Source organism: Petaurus breviceps, unplaced genomic scaffold (assembly GCF_028583685.1).
Source record: "Petaurus breviceps papuanus isolate PSGF00001 unplaced genomic scaffold, PetGlider_PUasm1.0 38, whole genome shotgun sequence".
NCBI classification, from domain to species: domain Eukaryota; kingdom Metazoa; phylum Chordata; class Mammalia; order Diprotodontia; family Petauridae; genus Petaurus; species Petaurus breviceps.
Window position 1 is genome coordinate 26890143 of NW_027186304.1, and position 20376 is coordinate 26910518.

At 40.2% G+C, this 20376-nt stretch overlaps 1 long non-coding RNA gene across 3 annotated transcripts in view; it reads left to right on the forward strand.

Annotated features, from left to right (window-relative positions):
• Positions 1–558: 558 nt before the first annotated feature.
• Positions 559–20376, forward strand: part of LOC138170389 (uncharacterized) — a 66290-nt gene continuing 46472 nt past the window's right edge. Inside the window, exons 1-2 of one of the 3 annotated variants that reach the window (XR_011170599.1) lie at positions 559–669; positions 5464–5520. This is a non-coding gene — a long non-coding RNA (uncharacterized lncRNA). Of the gene's footprint in view, positions 670–5021; positions 5246–5335; positions 5521–20376 lie in introns of those variants that run through there. The other 2 variants (XR_011170598.1, XR_011170597.1) reach the window with 2 other exon arrangements.

Here is a 20376-nt window from a genome sequence, read left to right on the forward strand (position 1 = left end):
AAAAGCCAAAAAAATTTTTTTTTTAAATAAAATGAAGCTTCCTGAAACCATTTACTAATCAGAGCAAGAGGTTATGGAGGCAGAGTGATTTTCCAGGAAAAGAAAGCTTATGGGGCTTGTTAGACAAAGCCAATGTATGTCAGAGGTCAGGTTCAAACCTAGATTTTCCTGATTCCAAGGTCTGTTCTGGATCCAGGACACCACACTACCTCTCAGTGTGAGACTAAAGCAACTAAATGTTAGGTTTGTGGGGGTTTTTTTTTAAAACACTTTGAAGAAAAACTTAAATAAACTATTTCCAATATTCTTATGGCCAAGGTGAAAGAACAACTGCTTATGGAAACATCTGCTCAGGCTGTACTTCAGGGCATTTTATTGCAAAGAAGAACAAAAGAGTAAAATAAATTTGACCCAAGGACTAAACATGTCCAGTTGAATGATCTTTAAAAACCTACCCACACATTTGGATCCTAAACTCCCCCTACCCCCAACTTGAACACATTTACATTCCACAGTAGGTCAAACAAACAGCACCTCCCCGGATTCTTCTCCACAGTCCCCACACACAACATGCTTCTCTGGAACAGGACATTCCTAGCAGCCCGGAGTGACAACAAATGCTTTGTGTGTTCCTCCCAACATACCAGTGACAGGCCAGCTGCTTTCAAGGTCAGTGCACATTAATAATTAAATATGCAATTGAAAAAATAAAATTAACTCTCTGCACATTCTACCTTTTTTGGTTACTGTTGTACTTTTTAAGAAAGAGAAGGAAAAGAACTCTAAATTGCTCCCAAATGGTAAGTTGAGTCATGGGGAAGTTAATAGTAATATTAAGAAGTGACAAAGGACTATGCATGGAAACTTCAGAAGATCTACCTGTTCGAGGTGAAGCGAGGGGATTGTCAAAGGTGAAGAGTATCTAAATGTTTCATTGGCAGCTGTAGAACTGTGACAGATGAAGCTCAGAGCAGAGCATGTGGAGAAGTCCACCAGTCATCAGTCACTGCTAATCAGAGCCCAGATTCTTGCCCTTGCACCTGCCAGAGGTCTATTTTTGTTCTCCTTTGCTCCTGGCACTGTGCAACTGGAAACATGAGACTTCTTTTGTTCTCTCTGCCCTGTGCATCACCTGGCAACCTACTGCTTCTGAGCTCTGCTTAGGATTGAATGGGATGCACATTCCCATTATTCCTGTTGGTGACAGATTTCTGCAGAGTTGTGACTAGAAATATATCATCCAAGGGCAAGGAGCATAATTCTTCCCTCAGGCAAGCAAAATGAGCTCAGATGGCCCACTAATCCATTCCCCCCCCCCCCCCCCCTTTTTGGACCACACCTGTGATTTCACTGGTACAGTGAGGAAACTCCCCCTAACACTGCAGGTCTTCAACTTATACTGTTAGAGAGTTCCTGGGGACAGGGAGAGATCAAGTGACTTAACCAAAAATAAAATCTTAGACGAATTTAATCGAGGGGGAAGGGAGAGAGACTCTGTGATATCACCCAATAGCAACCATGAATCAATCATATAATAAGCATTTGCTATATGCCAGGCAATGTGCTAAGTAGACGCGACTGCTCTGGGCAGAGATCCCAGTGGGGGAAACCTCAGGTCAATGCAAAGCAGCTATCATTGCTACATCATTTCAGCCATGTCCTACCCTGTGGAACTTTGTCCACGGGGTTTTCTTGGCAAAGCTACTGGAGTGATTTGCCATTTCCTTTCTCCAGTGGCAAACAGAGGTCAAGTGATTTTCCCAAGGTCACATATAGCTAGCTTGTGCCTGAGGCTGGATTTGAACTCAGGTCTTCCTAACTCCTAGCCCAGCACCCTATCCACTGCACCACCTAGCTAGTTGTATGCAAGGAAGGTGCTGGATGATAAATGGGAAAGAGTTCACCTCTAAGCTTAGGCCTACAAGTACTATCAGCATCCTCTAACTTAAAATGTCCTGGGACAAATCTCCAGTTGACCTATCATACTTATGACTCTGAGTTTCTGACACAATGATGGAGCAGTCAGTATACTAGACTTTGACCCATTTTTGAGGGCAGTCATCTTTTACAATTCCCTCATCAATATTTTGAACTGTTCTAGTGCTCTAATGTAACCTGCTTCATAAGAAAATTCCATTCCCTTGACCACTTCCTTCTTTTTAATAACCACTTCAGTATCAAAGGGGCTCCATGTTTAAAGGAGTTAGTACTACATTTATTACCATGGAAATGGAACACTTGAGCTTTTTGGCAAATGGAGATTTGCAAATAACTATGACTTGGTATTAAGGTTTTAGGATTTTTACATTTGTCATGGACATATTTAAGTTTTGATTACTGAAAAATTAATTTGCTCTGCTTCTAACAGGTTGTTTGTAATGAGGAATAAAATCCTTTCATAGTGAAATCTTGATTAATGGAATGTTCAAAAACTTTGGTTAGCTAAGGGTTAACCCCACAAAACTGCTTTGTATTCAAAGTCTTTTTGAAAATCTTTCCCCCAAAGTCTTAATACTTTTGCTTGCCTATGCAGTGTATGCATACATCATCTTAATGTGATGATTGATGACCTTGTAATATCTTGTGCGTGGTTATCTTACAGGATTAGCAGTTACAGAACTAGACTCTTAAAGTTATAAGGAACTTTACAGTTTCCCAGGCCAACCCATACCTAAAGTATAACTCTGCATTCTGAACATGGTTTCTTAATTCTAGCCTTGATTCACAGCCTACCTTCCACATTGAGGGTAAATGACAGGCCTCAAGCCTGTCAGTGTGTTACAGAGGTGTCTGCCCAAGCATGTGAAGACTTCCCCTGGTAGGGAATGGGCAGATGAGAGCAATTTGTTTCAGTGGCCATGAAAGCATCTGAGGCAGGTGCTGTGGAGCACATAGACTTTGGTCAGACACTGAAGACAACAAGGTCATCTGCTGCATCCTGGGCCATCCCCAGTCTTCTTGACTTTTGTCCTGCCACTGGACTTCAATGACTCTGGAAGATAGTGAGGCTGATGGCTCTGGGCATCTCTGCCTCACTTAAGTCCTATCAAGATACCTGTGATGTCATTGGTTCTCTTTGAAAACAGCAAAGGACAGATAATAACAATCCTCCACATACTCTACAATCCAGACCTTATTTTTTCCATTCCTATTTCTGAGCATTTACATAACTTAGTGCTGATAATCACAATACCTAACATTTACAGTCTTGTTGTTTGCAAAGCATTTTATGTGTATTATTTTATTTTGTCCTCCTGATCACTCTGGAGAGTAAGTGCTATTGTTATTCACATTTGATGGATTAGGAAACTGAGGCAGAATGATTAACTATCACACAGTTATTGAGTTTCTAAGTCAGGTCTTCCTGATTCCTCATCCAGTATTCTGGCACTATGTTGCCTACCTGTACCTTCTGCATTTCTAATGGCTAAATCTTCTGGTCCTTCAAGGCCCAACACAGATGGCCTTCTCCAAGTAGCTTACCATGATTCTCCAACTGAAAGTGATCTTTCCCTTTTCAAATATTCTTGGAACCTTTTGTTTTCTTCTTTGTTCTTATTGTTTTACCTTGTTTTATACTTATGTCCTTAGTTATATTCTTTCCTGCTTTATGGGGCAATTAAGAGCACAATAGATAGAGTGCCGGGCCTGGAGTCCAGAAAACTCATCTTCCTGAGTTCACATCCAGCCTCAGACACTAACTAGCTGTGTGACCCTGGGCAAGTCGCTTAACCCCATTTGCCTCAGTTTCCTTAAAATGAACTGAAGAGAAAAATGACAAACTACTCTAGTATCTTTGTCAAGAGAACCCCAAATGGGATCTCAAAGAGTCAGACACAACTGAAATGACTGAACAACAAAGTCTACGGCTTGGATGTTACTACCAATTACATGCCCTTCTCTCTGCCCTTGCTACCATCACCAGGGTTTAGCAAACTTTCAGCCTCTTGTCAGCTCTATGACTATTACTCCTCTTTTTTTTGGAAGGGGGAAGGCAGGGCAATTGGGGTTAAGTGACTTGCCCAAGGTCACACGACTAGTAAGTGCTAAGTGTCTGAGGTCGGATTTGAACTCAGGTCCTCCTGACTCTAGGGCAGGTGCTCTATTCACTGCGCCACCCAGCCTCTAGTATCCTCTGTTACTCCTTGTGTGGCTCCTGCCTGTTGGCCCTCAAAGGATAGTTTGACATTAATCATTATCGATTGATTTATTAGAACCAAGTTATAAAAAAATCTCAGAGATGCTATAAAATGTACAGTTTCTTATCTTTTTAAAATTTAATATGAAGTGTTAAATTTCTTGGTTCTCACTGAATCTGACTAATTCCAATAGACCACTCAATATATGTAGAAGGATTTTTACCTGATACATTTTCAAGAAGTGTTTAATCAAAAAAGCTTTCAGGTGATCCCTTTCCCCTTCCCTAGGCATTCCATTCATCAAGGTTTCACTATAGAAGACATTTTTCTGGTATAAAGAACCTATTAGACAAGGGGAAATAAAACTTCTCTCTTCAAACTTTCTTTGCCACTTCCTCCCACTTCACTTTCTTAAATTCTCTTAATTCCTACTTTACCGAGGAAATAAAGGTCACCTGTCTAGAGCTCCTTCCCTTTGTTCCACATCTCAATAGTCTTCATAGCCATCATCCCTCATTCTCTGCTCCCATCTCAGATGAGGAGGTGATCCCCCTCCTTGTCAAGGCCAATCCCTCAATTCATGTCCTTCAGTCCATCCCTTCCCATATCATCTGGCAGTCTGTCCCCTCGATCTATTTCCTGCACCTCTTCTATCCTGTCTGTACTGTCTCCTGTTCACTAGGAAACAAATTCTTTTCCCTAAAAGGTCTTATATCTCTCCTACCTCCCCAGCTATAGTATATTAACATTTCAGCCTCAAATCTATGCAAAGATGGAAAAATAAGGTTATGCCAAGAAATTATCTGCTGTCTTTAGAAGAATTGTGGATTTCAAACACAGCTTTTGTGATTCTGTCAGAGTTTCTGTCATTAATATCTATTGTCAGGTTTACAGTTTCATTCTATAAATTAACTCCTGGCCTGAACTTGACAAACAGGTTCTTGGTCTTAAACAGAATCAAAAACTTAGGGAAAAAACACGGGAAATTCTATTTGAGGGGAAAACAAACATAAGGTTGAAAATATACTTTATACTTGCAAGTTTTCTTGCTTGTCTTAAGGAATACTTTACAAAAGTTTTATTACTTGAATTTCCTAGAATTAGAGGTAAGCAAGTGGGTCTCTGTTCATATTTACAACTTAATAAATATCAAGATTATCACATACCAAAGGTTTACAGACTTTGGATTTGAGGACACAGTGCTTTTCAGAAAGTCTTAAGTTAGCTGCTCCCACCTACCTCCAACTCGGAATTTGATCAGATTCAGATTATGATTTGGGTTTCGTATCATTCCAGTATTGACTTTCATGTGTATTCCTTCTAGTAACCCAGGATGTATCTGTGGGATTTGTTAAGAAGTGCTCCTGATTTCTCTCTGACGGTAAGTTAAAAGAGTGCAAACTCTGCCTGAGTCTTAAAATGTAAGATAGTTTTAGTCAAAAATTGTTTTTCTTATCTTTTCCTTTGTCCTCTGCTTCTTCATTTAGTCCAGGAAAGATTTCTCCAGAATATTTATTTTGATTCCACCCTTTGCCTATTTAAATAAACTGGACAAACTCCACTTTTTTTTCTAATAGTTTTTTTTTTTATCCAAGCAAAAGTAAAATGCTCATTGCCAAGGAAAATATTTTCTTTACCTAAGTACTTACCAAGAAATGAAGCAGTTTTTGCTCCAAGATTTTAGATTAAACTCTAAAATCTCTACAGAACTTCACATTCTATCTAAGCCTTAAACTTGAAGCCGTAACTCCCAAACCCTCTGCTTTTTCCTACAATGGTAGTTCTAAAAAGTAAAGAGTTTGCTCAATTAAAAAAAATTCAAATGTGATTTTATAATTTTTTTAGAAAACAATGTGTTGTTACTGAATATTTATAGATATATTATTATTATATCAGTGCATTCATCAATATATTAATATATCAATTAATATGTTAATAGTTATATCTTAATTCTTTTTTCCCTTCTTTACACCAGCTTCTATCGTGTCTAATAAATGTTTGTTGAATTGAAATGAATTGAATTTATATATTTATTAACTTAAATGCTTATCTGTCCCTTCTCAATGGAAAATGGAGAAATTGTTTGTGCTGAATGTGATATATTCAAACAAATTGCCATGTTGGCCTATTGATGTCTTTATGTATTTAGCATCACAATCTTTCCCCAGTATCCACTTCTGACTCCATTCTGAGCCTTTCCTTATAGTTAAGAAAAATAGTCAAGTAAAATGAGTTAAAACAACCACATCTGTTCAAGTTTGCCATGTATGGTATCTGGAGTTACCATCCTTTGACACTTAGACATTCATATTCTGAATGTGACATATTCACAGTGCTATGATTGATCATTATATTGCTGGGTTTGCTTGCCTTTTTTTTCATTATAAAGAAAGCTGGGTAGTAAGAGAAATAATTGTGATATGAAAAAGAGAGACATCAATAGAAATTTTTAAGGGTTAGGGTTTTTTCTGTTTTTCCTTTTTTAAAGTTGTATTGGTTTGTTTTGTTTTTACATTACAAACATTGCAGATAACTCCAATTTATAGAGAGGTCTCTTGTCACAAAATAAAGCATTTAAGTAAAACTAATATTACAGTGGCCTAAATAGAGTGCTGGGCTTATAATCAGAGAGATCTGAGTTCAGATCTAGCCTCAGATACTTACTAGCTCTGTGACCCCTGGAAAGTTATTTAACCTCTCTCTGCCTCAGTTTCCTTGTCTGTGAAATGGGGATAACAATAGCACTTACCTCTTAGTGTCAAATGAGATATTTGTAAGCACTTAGCACAGTACCTAACACATAGTAGGCACTTAATAAATGTTTGTTTCCTTCCATATATGAAAATATATGCAACATTCCCCATCTGTGATAACTTGCAGCCCTGTTCATTTTTTATTTTTAGTCAACAGAAATCTATTTTCTCTCCCTTCTACCTGGACCGACTATTACACTAGCATGGTTATTGACATCATGATGTCATGATACCATACTACCCAGCCATGCAACTGGGATATTCCTTCCTTCCAGAACCACCTCCCCTCATCATGCCTAGGGAAATCTGCTAAGCTTGGAAATCCAGTATCCACTCCAACCCTTTTTCTCTCTTGTCTCTGTCACTTTCTCATGTGAGAAGGCTGAATAAATGGAGTATTCCTAAGAGGAAGGCTATCAACGATGTTAATGCCTCCACTAGCTCTGTTTCTATTTATTTTGGCTAGGTTAGCCATCTACCCCTAACGGGGAAAGGAGAGCTGAAGGGAGAAAGGTTCATATATTTCCTTTTTAGAAAAGGAAAACTGAAGCCACGTAGGCTTATAGTCATAAAAAAAATGAGACAACCACGATGGGGAACAGTAATAACTCTGGAAATTAAAGATTCCATATCAACTATTCTCTATATACATATAAATAAAATGTCTGAGATATCTATTTATTTTGGCTAGCCTCACCATGAATCCCCAACAGAGAAAGGAGAGATGAAGGGTTATACATTACAACATCTTAATATTTCAAAATAATGATAAGGAAATTAAACAGGGCAGCTGTTGTTGATGACCCAATAAGGAGAGACAGCCTGATGTGTTAGAGAGTAAACTAGATTGAAACTAGAAGGTCTCGGTTCAAGTCTCACTTCTAACCCATGCTAACTGTGTTACCCTGGACAATTCAGTTAAGCTCTCAGGGTCCCTGTCGGTTCTCTACTTTTACAAGCTTCAGAACAGATGGCAATCTGAATTGGTGGAAGAGGATTTCTAACTTTGAGTTTCCTACCCGGATGAAATCTCATGTCTAAAAAGTATATTTATGAGTATGCATTTGTATATATATGAATATGAATATGTATACATATATGTATAGCTCTATTGCTTTTTAGACCTCTGCAGAAAATAAGGGTGAAAATCACATCATCATTCCTTAGATTTATTCCAATCATTACTTCTCAGTGTGATACAGTTGGGAGAGGCCTGAATTAATTCATAGGACCTTTATTCAAATCTGTGACCCTAGGGTAACAAGTCCCTTAACCTGGCTGAGTCTCATTTTCCCCATCTATAGATAATTCTAGGTCTTTTTCAGTTATAAATCTATGATCCCATAATCCTTTCCACCTCTAAATTTGTGATCTCCTGAAGCTTGGTTCTTGCTCCGTGCTTCCCAGGCTTACTGTTCCTCCTATTATCAATCCAATTATCAACATCAGCAGAGCATGTTCCTATTATCACACACTGGCTGCCATGAGCTTCACACGGGGTTACATCCTCACACCTGTTGCCACTGCAGTCTTTATATCTAAAAGAGAGTTCATTTACAAATGGCTCCCCTTAAATCAGCCTTGCAATTTTAGATGAGTCTCTGCAGAGGACAAAGGGTTGCCTTTGGGTTGTCTGTCTTAGACAGAGTAAACTGATTATCATCATTTTATGATCCCTTAAAATCAAACATTTCTGTTCTCTTCAATATTAGAGCTTTTCCTGAGGACTGAATTCATCACTTTGATTCATGTTTCTTTAATAATTGGTCCCAGGTGCAGCTTAAGTTGTCCTCAAAATACACCAAATTGCAAAAATGTTTCATGGTTCCAAAGTATACTTCTGAAGAGCGTGGAGTACTTTGTGTTAAGTACAGACAGTCTCCAACCTGACAAACACCTGATTTACAAATAAGCCATTTCCTCTCCTTATACTCTGTTGGTACTATACCCCAACCCTCAGGCCGGATCCTTCCATGCTGAGGGAGGAAAAATCACAACACCTAAAAAATGTTCAATAAAATCTGTGAACTCTAAACAAAGATATTGATTCCTTTTCCAAGGAGTAAATTGGCAGACAAAGATGGCCTGAGTGGTACCTCATTTGGACCAAAGATAGCTTCCCTTTACAATAAGATTTTTCCCCCTTTGGTACCCTACCCCAAAGACTACCAATTAAGAGTTTAATTGGTTTCTGGTTTGGGAAGGAGAGCAGAGCCAAGATGGTAGAAAAGTCCAAAAGAATATCTAAGCCCTTGTTCATCCTCCCAAAGATGTAGAAAATGCATTAGATCAAGTCCTGATTGGGAAATCCAAGATAAAAATCATAGTGAGTCATTTTTCCAGACCAGGTTGGCATAGAGAGACAGACAGAGAATTGTGTGGACACTAGGAATGGAATTTGGCCTGAAGCACACCCCATAGGGCAGGTTCCCCACTCTTGCAAAAGCATTCCAGACTGTAGGGACTTAAAAAGACGAAGGCTATGCCCAAGGGCAATACAAGTCCCAGGCACATGCCAGAGCACCGTGATATGTAGGTTGCAGGAACAGGGGCCAATAGGTAGTTCTGTCCCTCACTACCTCCCAGGCCCCAAATCCAGGCAGGTACTATAAGTACTAGAGTTCAGCTGTATTATATATGGATAAATAGAATAGGTATAAAGCCTTTGGGCACATTTTTTTAATTGATGTATTTTTTTGTTTCCCAGTAATTTTTTTTAGTATACTACTGCATTCCTTCTAGCAAAATATGCACTGTTCTGTATCTGTCATACCCCATCTCTCTAACATGAGGATAATGTGTGTATTTCATCTTCTATTCTCCAAAACTAAGATTGATCATTACAATTAATTTGATTTTGATTGTTTTTAGTATTGTTTCCATTTTTATTATCATAATAATTTTGTATATTGTTCTCTTGATTCTGATTAATTTGCTCTGTATCAGTTCAAGTCTTCCCATGTGTGACATTTTTTTCTACGGGGAAATGAATTCTGCATTCCAAACTGCCTTATAAACTTTTGGATCCCAAAGGGTTCCTAAGTTTGGAGCTATTTCTGAAGCCTTGTTTGTTCTATAGACACCCTACAAGCTTATACATTTCATATGACACCACTGAGGTTTTTATTTCCCCTCTTCCCTTCCCTTTAGCTTTAAAAAATTTTTGATTTGTTTTATAAGCATTTATTATCTCTCTCATTGTCTCCTTCCCAACTGAACAATAAAAGGACAAATAAAACCATCATTATAAATATGCATAGACCAGCAAAACAAATACCCACACTGACAATATCCAAAAATGTACATCTCTGTCCATCACTCCTCTGGCTGGAGTCAGGTTCTTCCCATGCTTTTAAATTAGATAATTAAGAAGCATAACTTTATGGGAGTTGAAGCATAGAAAGAAAGGTAACTGAAATGGCAAAGGAGAAATTAAGAGCAGCTCTTCCCCACTCCTCAGCTATCCTTACTTGCTGGTCCTTATTGATGGATTTATAGCGGCTTAAACCATTAGCACTCTCTTGTCCCAAAACCAGCAAGGGCTTAGACTGGTGTCACTCAGATATCTCCATGTAAAGAAGGGCCTTTTCCCATATTAGGTTCCACTGACAGTCTCGCTCATCCCATGGTTTCCCTTTAAGTCTGTCCATTTCATATGACTCCAGTAAAGAAACGCTACGGCTATTGCTCTAGTTAGCTACAAAGGCTCAAGACTCACTCCCTCAAATCGAAATGCAGAATTGTCTCCTCAAGTCTGCATCCAGTTATATCTTTCCTTTCTCACGCTCAACTCCTAGTATTCTGTTAGGCAGTCTATTCACACTCCGTAAGGTTTTTCCTTTTATTTTACTCCAACTAACACTCAAAATTCCCCTCAAAGACATTTAGGGTTGGAGATGACCATAACTCCCCCTACCACCCCAAAGGACCAATACCATCAAGACAATGTCTTAACCTTTAGTTGGGGGGAAGGAAGTAGGAAAGAATCAATGAGTGTGGATATCTCGAGGGTTCTCAACCCTACTGGCTCTTTTCTCTCTGATTCCTTATGAGAAAACTCACCCCACATGGCCCTAGAGTGAAAACAGTTACTCTATTCTACAAGTTCATTCCAAATGTTCTATCAGTACTTGGTCTAGTAACTTTTTCCCCACATTACACAGTTATAAGATGCCTTGTTCATGCACCTAATTTCCCCCCAATTCTCCATCCTTCCTTAGACTCTTTTCTTACTCCCCTACCCCTATCACTGGAAAAGATAGAGAAAAAAAAACCCTTGTAACAAATATGCAATAGTCAAGTAAAACCATTTTCCACACTGGCCATGTTTAAAAATGTATGTCTTATTCTTTATCTTGAATTCATCATTTCTCTCTCAGAAGGTGGGTGTCATGTTGCATCCTCTGGAATTGTGGTTGGTTATTGCATTGATCTGAGTTCTTAAACTTTTTAAAGTTTTTTTTTTATAATGTTGCTGTTGTTGTGTACATTTTCCCCCTAAATTCTACTCACTTCATTCTACATCAGGAGAGAAAAATCTTCCCAGATTTTCTTTGAAACTATCCCTTTCATAACTTCTTATGGAACATTGATATTGTATAATTTGCATTCCCTAATTAATGGGCATTCCCTTTTTCCCATTTTTTTGCTACTATAAAAAGAGCTGCATAAATATTTTTGCATGTATGAGACTTTTTACTTTTCCTTTGATCTTGTTGGGTTACAGACCTAGAAGAGGAATCACTGGACCAAAGTGATTTGATTTGAGGGACATAGTTTCTAATTGGGTTCGCCAGGTTGCATAGTGGATAGAGCACTGGGATCAGAATAAGGAAGACTCATTTCCCTGAATTCAAATCTTGCCTCTCTCTGCGTGACCCTGGGCAAGTCACTTAACCCTGTTTGCCTCAGTTTCCTCATCTGCAAAATGAGCTGGAGAAGGGAACGGCAAACCACTTCAGTATCTTTGCCAAGCAAATTCCAAACAGGGTCATGAAGGATTGGATACAACTGAAAAGAAATGAACAACTAAAAAACTGTTGGGTGAGTTAGTGAGCACACTGTCGCTGGAAATGCAAGAGTCTGGATGATCACCTGTCAGAGATGTTATAGAGGAGATTGCCACAAGGTATTGTGGGATTGGATTAGATGACCCTTCAGGGTCCTTCTAACTCAGAGAAACTCAGTGAGTGTAAATACTGAAGATTTGGGTGAATTGGCAGGGTATCTCAAAGAGACATCCTGTGATTGCTTTTATTAAAAAAAATCCAATTTGTATGGAGCGTCGTGCTATTAGAAATGCCTATATGTAAAGTTCCTGTGGCATCCGTTAGTGTCTAAGATCTGATACCCGGTGGTGACAGTGAATCTCAGTGTCCCACTAGCTTTCAGTCATTTCAGTTTAAAAAAGTTTCAGATATGAGAGCATGTCATGCTGTAATGACCAAGCTGATTCCCTGTCCCAAACCCCATTAACTTAACCCACCCCTGGTAGCAGACCCTCTTTGGACTCTGGAACCTATCCAGCCCCTATTTGGGAGAAATATATAGCATTAGGGATAATTATGCTTTGACCTTAAAGCCAGTAACTGAGCTCTTATGTCAGGTAGGTGGTAAATAGAGGGGTAGATGTAGTGTCAGGGAGACCTGAGCTCCAGTCCTGCCCCAAACCCACTTATTACCTGTGTGACCCTCAGGCAAGTCAATTAATCTCTCAGCCTCAGTTTTCCCTTCTGTAAAATTGGGATCATAATAGCACCTTCCTCTGAGGGTTGTTGTAAAGATCAAATGAGATAAAAGGCATAAAGCACATTATAACCCATGAAGTGCTCAGTAAAAGCAGGGTATTATCTGTCTGAAATCTCCATTTTGTGAAGTAGCTTGGAGGGGCAGTAGATAGAAGCTTGAGTTTGAAGTCAGGAATTCCTCAGTTCAGATATAACCTCAGACACTTAATAGCTCTGCGACCCTGGGCAAGTCAATGAACCTTTCTGAGCCTTGTTTTCTCATCTCTAAAATGGAAAAAACAAAAGCACTTGTCTCCCAGGGCTCTTGTGAGTATCAAATGAGATAATATTTGTATTTTGTAAACCATAAAATATTATTTCTGATTCTCCCTATTATTAATATTATTATAGCTAATAAATATCACCATCACCACCACCATCATCATCATCTTCCTCCTCCTCCTCATCACTTCTTTCAACCATTTCCCTTTCCTGTAGAACATTTCCTCAGTCAATCCTTGCCTTATTTCTTTACCTGATACCTCAGTTCTTCTAGCACCATTCTCAGTCCTTCTAGAGATTAAAATCCTGCCTCTGACTCCCAGTCCTTGTGATGAAATCACTGCTGCTCCCCATTGGCAGATCATGGTGCCAACCACCCTCCTATTTAAAGTAGATCTCAATGGGTTGCCTGCTTTCTTCTTTCTCTTCTTCTTGTTCTCTTCTTAGTCTTCTTTTCTCTCTCTTTCTCTCTCTGCCTTTGTATCTCTCCAGTTCTCTGTCTGTCTCTGTCTTTATCTCTGTCTCCCTTCATCTCTCTGTCTCTCTCCTAAACTTCCAGCACAACTACAGGTACCCAGCTCTAGACTTCCATGATAAAGACTACCTGGACTTTTGCCTTTCCCTTGCTGTCACATTTCCCTACCATTATGTCCTATCTACCTGTTGGGTCATCCAATGTTGTCCCTGTTGTACTAGTGTGATTACAAGCCTGGTAAATATGCCACAGATTGGAGGGAGGGGAAATGAAGCACTTTGGAGCAATGACTGAACTTATTCCAAAGTGAGAGCCAAGGGATGTGAATCAAGTGGTTACCTTAGCGGTCAGATGTTTCACTCAAGCCCACAGGGTGCTCTGGAGCAACCTCTAAGCCCTTGGACGCTCAGAGAGCTGGCTGCCTCTCTCCCCACACCCTTCTATAGGTAACAATGCCCACCTCATTTACCTAGGGCTCTGATGTGAATTTATTCTTTCAGACTTCTTCAGTTCTAGCTTACTCTAGGAAAACGTTGATTCTCATCCTTTTTCTGCTATGTTTCAAATGAGGTTGTTCACCAAGACAGGAATAACTCTTTAATCAAACTATTGGAAAGGAATAAAAACAATTCTTTGTTTTTACTTACAACTCTTTAATCATAATATTAGAAAGGAATGAAAAAAATTACATTAATGCACTTAATCTGGGTATCTCCTCCCAGCCCACGAATTCTTTCCAGACCAGGCAGCCACCCTCCCTTTTGGCAGGAAAGTCAAAACCCAAGAGCTCAGTTCCCCACCCCAGCTGTTCCCTCAGGGAGCTAGCAATGTCCACCACAGGGGTATTTTACTCATGACAAAAATACCTAGAAGGTCAAGGTCCAGTCATTTGGAATGACTGTTAACTCAGCATGTCCCAGCTGGTCTCTGCCTCCTGCCAGAATGGGCGCAGGCAGGGCAGACGGGTTCAAGCATTAATGTCTCTGGTGGGTGACCCTTTCCTCAGTGAAGGCAGGGAAGGAGGAGTTGTTGTTCCAGGACAGGACAGAAATTCCCCAAATCTCTTAGTTCTATCCAAGTAGCAAGAGAAAAAATTCACAAAAGTCCTTCCCAGATGCTATAATTCCTATCTCTCTCCTCACATTAGTTTACTTTCCTTTTTAAAATGCTTACTCTGACTTCTTCTATTGTACCCAGGATCCAAAACCTTTTCTGGACAGGTCCCACTACAAGTTCAGGTTAATTACATCTTCACCTCCAATGAAAAATTTTAGAGTCCCTACAAATGATAGAAAATGTATGTGAGTATCAGTGAACATGCCTTACGTTCCTAACTCAGCATGTAATGGATATCACAGATTTTTCTAATATAATGTATGTACAGGTGGCATTCCCATTCAAATTGTCTGCAACTAGCGTTAGAACATGAAACAGATCTACTGCACAGTATCTAATTATAATTGCAGGTATAAGAATAATGATATGTTTGACTGACAAAATAAATCCTACATGATATAGCCTATGCAGTGTGCATTGTATAGCAGAGTTACATAACCAAACTTATGAGTCATCTGACAATAATACACACATATCATGGAACACTAGCACAAATGGTAAGACATTATTCAATGAACACATACTTTAGGTCATGTAAAACGCATCACTTATTTGCAGTTACATACAAAGTACCCACTAGCACTCCAACAAGGGGCACAGTTTGGCCCTATGTCCAACCACTTCTCCAATTCCTCCTCATTAGGGATGTGCCAGTAAATATTTAGTGACCAGCTATCCAGGGAAAAAAATGTACACATACAACCTTTTTAAGTTTAACCTGCATTGTTAATATTTTTCTCCATCACCTTCTTAAATCTAGAAAATCAACAAAGTAATAAATCAAGTCCTGATATATAGCATTTGCCAATTTCCAAGATGTAAGTGCCCACATGGAAAATTTAACGATCAGCTCCTATGAGCTTCAGTCCAGCTCCAGTACCAGCTTGTTCTCAGTGGATCACAAATAAGCTTTGGCGCTGCCCTAATTGGACTGAAACTTGTACCATGATCTCCTGGACTTGGCAATGGACCAGGCTACCCATCATCATCTCTAAACTCTTTAGGTTACTTCTGCTCCATAAGTTTCTCCTTAAATAGTATTGGTTATTTGATACTGGGTAAATGAGAGGGGTTGACCCTGGATTCATCCCTTCCCACCCCATCTGCGCTGATGCCTTCCCATAACTGGGACAAGCACAGTTGATTTTCCTGTCCTCTGGAAGTTACCAGCACTCTGTTCATCATCTGCGTCATTGTCTTCTGAATTATTTATTATCAAGTTCAGAGAGTCTTTCTGCAACTAATAGCTTCTCCCTTTTAGAGTCCACTTAGCTGACTCTCCCATCCATCTGTCCTTTTTCTCCTTATCCCTGGGGCTTCTCTCTAACTCGCCAGCAGGCAGTAAGTAGTTATAGCACATTGACTGCAGGATTTCTACCACTCTATGGGGCTCCCAAGTTGTCCAAAGTCTCAACTACTTGGGATGGGAAGGCTTTCCCTGGGTCTACTATTTTACATGTTCCTTGTGTACCAAGATTTCTTAGTAGAACTCTGTCACTTTGATGAATATCCTGACAATGAATTCAAGTGTCATACCGTCTTTTATTTGTATCAGAGCTTTTCTAGGCTGAGACAATAGCTAGGCAACAGGCATCTCTCAATTGCAAAGTATACTGGTTTTGAGTTTCTATTTCTTTTCCATTTACTGACATGCGAAAGCGTAAGTACCTGGGAAAGAAATTGGGAATGGAGCCATCAGTAGGTAGTGTAAAGCCTATAACAGTATACTTGATAGCATCTAAACATGCACTTAAAGAAAGCTACATTGACTCCCCCAAGCCTTCTATTTAGGCCTCAGGATCCTTAGCATATGCAGTCATGTGTGGTCAAAATTCTTGGGCTGTGGTCTCCCTGAGGAAGGTAATGTGTAGTTCTAGATTTCTTGATTCCTGCCAAAACTAATACTTTACTAAGTAGTTTGTTTTAAAAGCCTCTCCCTTGGTCAGGGTGTTTTCTAGCTGGGAAATACTTGTTCCATACCACCTAAACAACGGTGAAAGCTCATTGATTCCTGTTTGGGTCTATCTGTATGTAGTAGGTGAAATGGTCTTGAATCATGAGAGTTATGCTTATATTTTTCTGTCTTCCAGAGACAAAAAAAGGCTCTGTGTGTGTCTCTCTCTGTGTCTGTGTCTCTCTGTCTCTCTCCCTCTCTCTGTCACTCTTTCTCTCTCTGTCTCTCTCTTCCTCTCTCTCTCTCCTTCCCGCTCTTCATTTCTATCTCTCTCTGTCCCTCCCCTCTCTCTATAAATGTACTACATATATTACACTCTATATATGTACCTATATGTATGTATAAACGTTTGAAATACTAGTACTTATATTATCTAAGTATACAATACAAGTTGGTAGAACTTTCCATTGGGGAAAAAAGGGCACAAATCTGACATTTCTTAAAGATTACTGACGTTATTTGGAATCAGTAGATTCTCTTTTTTACTCACTCAAGTGTCCTGTCTTGGCCTCTATCCAACGGGGTCATCACGCAGTGCTTTCATGGTCTTAGAGTAAAATGCCTTGTTGTGGCACTAACTGCTTTCTGGTACCATTTGCCGGATCTATTAAAATGTAGTGCGGCACTCCATTGGCATGGATCCATCTTTTGCCAGTCTCAACAATACCCCTTGGGAGAATAAAGTTCTCCGGGGGCCACTTCCTTGTTTCTTGGCTTGTATCACTTTTCATCATCCTTCATCACAGTCACCCACACAGCTGGAGAAGAAGGGGTTTGTTCAGTGCATCATTGATAGCACTCTCAGGTTGAAGTCAGAAACTTTCATCTCTGTCTTCATGTGAACAGATCCTTCCCTGTAGGTCACTGATTGCCTTCACTCCTTCTATGGGTATCACTACAGCTTCATAACCACTCAGCATGTGCGTCCATGCTGTTCTTCTCTGGCCTATAGTATGTGCTGAACTCATGGTTGTCTCTAGAGATGCTACCTACCTCTATCGAGAGAATCCATCTTAGTGTCAGGATTCGCCAGTGGATTGTTACCAGTTCAGCCCTGAACTCCATAAACATCATCTTGGAACTTCTCAGTAACCGCCCCCTTCAGATTTAGGGAATTCCAGTTTGTAGATGAGATAAGGAGTCCCATTTTCAGTATGTCCTCCACCAGAAAATTCAACAGGTTTTTAGTGAACATCACTCACTTGGTACAAGATTACTTGCAACCCTTCCAGGCTACTTTTAGTGGACCAAAGAGTTTGCCTGGGTTCTCATAAGGCAGCACTGGTAAAGGCATAAAGCAATTGACCAAGTCCTTGAAAATGTATTCACACTATGTGTCCCAAAGATCTTCAAATGGTGCCAAGCCAAATTGATATTTCTAAATGGTGCAATGGATGGAATACTAGGCCTAGAGTCAAGAAGACCTCAGTTCAGATCCAGCCTTAGATACCTACTAAGCTAGGTGACCCTCGGCAAATCACTTAATCTCTGTTTGCCTTAGTTTCCTCATCTGTAAGATGGGGATAGGAAAACTAAGTAGCACAGTGGATAGAGCATCAGCCCTAAAGTCAGGAAGACCTAAGCTTAAGTCCAGCTTTAGACACTTCCTAGATATGTGACCCTGGGCAAATCACTTAACCCCATTTGCCTCAGTTTTCTCATCTGTAAAATGAGCTAGAGAAGGAAATGGTCAACCACTCCAGTATCTTTGCCAAGAAAGCTACAAATGGGGTCGTGGAGAGTGGGACATGACTGAAACAACTCCTCATAGGCTATTTGTCTCAGTGCAGTACCTGATAATATAGTAGATGCCATGTAAGAGTTAGTTGTTATATCATTATTTCTTGTCCATCTCCTTCTGGTTCTTCTCAATGTCATGACCATGAGCGAGATCACTGAAATGCTTAGGGTTGCACACTATGATCCATCTCTTGTCACCATGCCTAGGCGCTGACTTGACTGAGCACCCAGTGCAGCCTCTGAAGCCAAGATGCAACAAAGTATGGATCCATTCTCTGCTGCTTGCGCTAATTTTGGCCTAACGATTAACACAAGAAAACACAGCTGCTCCATCAGCCACCACCACACCATCCATAGGTGTGTAATGTAATATCAAGCAAAGGCAACTTCCCAGGTTCAAAATACCAGCATAGGTGCTCTCTATTTTATTCAGTGACAAACCAAGAACAGAGAAGATCAAAACATGACATCATTCAAAATACAGCATTTACTAAGTGTGATTAAATAATCTCCAAGTACTACCCCACCCCAGGACCTTCCAATCATTCAATCAATTACAAAGTCCCGGTTCTAAATACTACTCCACCCCTAGGCTATACCTTCATTTAGTCCACCACAAAACCCCTCTTCTCAAATGGAGATTAGTTTCCAAACATAGGTAAAGTACCTTCATTTGTCAATCACAGAGCACAATAAGGTCAAAAGTTCCCCACCCCTGGATCACAATTGAATCTACCCCAGAGTTACATCAAGTTTAAACACAGCACTTAATACCCAAATGGAGGTCTTTTCTTCATCTTGACACGAGGCAAGTTCTCAGCAATCTTAGTTCCTGGGGAGACAAGGCTTAGCAAGGCCATAAGATACATTGCCAGTCCCTTCATGAATTTATCCTCTGTCTGTAGAACAGCCCTAGAACCCCTGAACACATTAGCAAAGCCCTCTCCCAGGATTTCTGTAAACATACAACAAGAAAATCCTTCTTCAGGGCTTCTGAACCAACAGAAAGGCTCCCAGACCCCTGCAACAATAGCACTGTCCTTCACCAGTGGACAGTATTCATTCTGTCTGCAGGACAGTCTCAGGGCTTCTTAGCCAACGGCAAGGTTCCAGGACTTCTTCAACAAAAGGACTGTCTTTCACCAGTGGACAAATCTGGCAAAACAACATCAAAACAGACAGACAAAGTACCAGCAAAACAGCCATGTCTCCTCAGTCCTTGGCAGCTCAGGGGGCAGGTCTCAAAAGTCCAGGGCAATTCAAAGCGGCCACCAGCAATTCTCTTAGTCTCTCTCTCTCCACGAGGTGCTGCTTCCAAAAAGATCTTCCGCCTCTCTCTAGTGTCTCTCCAAATCTACATCACCAGCTCCTCCCAGTTCAGGACTTTCTTTTCACATCAACAAGCCCATCCCACAGGTGGGATTAACAAACTCTGGGTTTTAACACAATCAATTTGAAAACCAAGCCAATACAGGGGAATCTTTAATTGCCATTACTATCACAAGGTGGAACTTTCAGTTACAGCAAATGGAGAAGTTTTGAATGCTGGGCATAAGTTCACTTACCTTGGTGGTGTTACCTTCCAGAGATGGACACATTGATGAAGAAGTTGACACACTCATTGCCAGAGTTAGCTCAGTGTTTGGGAGACTCCAAAGGAAACTATGGGAGAGAAGAAGTATTAGACTGACTACCAGACTGAAGGTCTACAGAGCCGTTGGGCTGACCTTATTGTTGTTATGCCTATGAAACCTGGACAATCTACCAGCCCCATGCCAGGAAACTGAACCTCTTCCATTTGAATTGTCTTAGGAAGATTCTAAAGATCACCTAGCAGGATAAGGCACCAGACACTGAGATCGTTACTCGAACTAAACTGTCAAGCATTCAAAGTCTGCTTCAGGGAGTGCAACTCTGATGGGCTGGCTATGTTGTCCAAATGCAAAATGTGCTTTTGCCAAAAAGACTCATTTATGGAGAACTCACACGGGGCAAGCATGGTGACATGGTGGTCAGAAGAAGCAATAAAGGGACATGCTCAAGATCTCTCTCAACTTCGGAACTGATTGTGTGACATGAGAGACACTGGAACAGGACCGCTCAGCATGACATCTCCACATCAGAGAAGTTGCTGTGCTCTGTGAGCAGAGCAGAATTGAGACAACTCAGAGGAAATGAAGGATGCGCAGAT